Below are 1,179 nucleotides of genomic sequence, written 5' to 3' on the forward strand. Positions count from 1 at the left end.
CTGCCAAGAAAACAAACAGATTCATCCTAGAGAGGGTTAAACTAGGCTTGCTCCTTGGAGGCAAGGATTCTGGGGCTTCGCCTGACATACTTTGGACATGTTGTAAGGAGAGACAGGTCTTTGGAGAGGGAAATCATGCTGGGCAGAATGGAGGGACAGCGCAGGAGGGGAAGACCCTCTATGAGGTGGATTGATTCAGTGACCGGGGTAATTGGGATAGATGTTTCAGAGGCAGTGAGATTGGCACAGGATAGAGTAGGGCTTAGGGCTGTTGTACATAGGGTCGCTATGAGTTGCAAGCGACTCGACTGCACATAACAACAACAACAACAACAACAATAGAAATTATGAAGTGTGGTTGATTCAGAAAAGCAAACCCTTCAAAGAAAATGAATGAGCGATTGAAGACGATTCTGTTGCCAGGGGCAGAAAGTTCTGTTTAATATAGACACCAACCCTGCCTATTAGTCAAGTGTTTCTTGTACCCAAGAACACTTTGAATTAAGCTTATTTCCAGTGTGTGTTTTTAAATCCCTGAGCTTCATTTAGATACACAAATATGCTACAGGGCACAATATGCTATAAATATGTCATAGGTCATGTTTATTATTATGAGGATTCAGAGAAACATTACACTGCTTCCTCCTTCTTTATCATTGTTGTGTCATTTTTTTTCTTTTTGGGCTTGTATTAATTGGATGTTGATTGCCCCCACCCAGATACTATCAACAAAAATTTTGGAACATTTTAAAATAAATGTATTTGACTATGTGGATTGCAACAAATTATGTCTAACACTGAGAAGAATGTGAATCCCAGAACGCTTAATTGTCCTAAACAGCTAAACCAGAAAGCTATTGTCCAAACAGGAGAAAAATGTACAGTTTAGAATCAAGATAGATGTGCATCAGGGTTGTATCCTTTCTCCACATCTATTCAATCTGTATGCTAATCAAATTATTGGAGAAGCTTGCTTATGTAAAGAAAAATATGACATCAAGAACAGAAGACTCATCAACAACTTAAATTATGCAAATGACACAATCTTGCTTGCAGTAAGTGAAGAGAATAGAAGCACTTGTTGAAAAAGATCAAAGATTGCAGCCTTCAATATGGATTAAACAAAAATCCATTTCATTGGACCATCAGGCAACATCATGAAAGATGAAAAAAAAATTT

The 1,179-nt window shown here is 38.2% G+C and overlaps 1 pseudogene; it reads left to right on the forward strand.

The window, feature by feature from the left end:
- The window catches only part of LOC102849450, a 7,522-nt pseudogene extending 7,125 nt beyond the window's left edge, over positions 1-397 (forward strand).
- The last annotated feature ends 782 nt before the right edge of the window (positions 398-1,179 follow it).

Source organism: Elephantulus edwardii, unplaced genomic scaffold (genome assembly GCF_000299155.1).
Source record: "Elephantulus edwardii isolate Elephantulus edwardi_28Jun2011 unplaced genomic scaffold, EleEdw1.0 scaffold00276, whole genome shotgun sequence".
Lineage (NCBI taxonomy): Eukaryota > Metazoa > Chordata > Mammalia > Macroscelidea > Macroscelididae > Elephantulus > Elephantulus edwardii.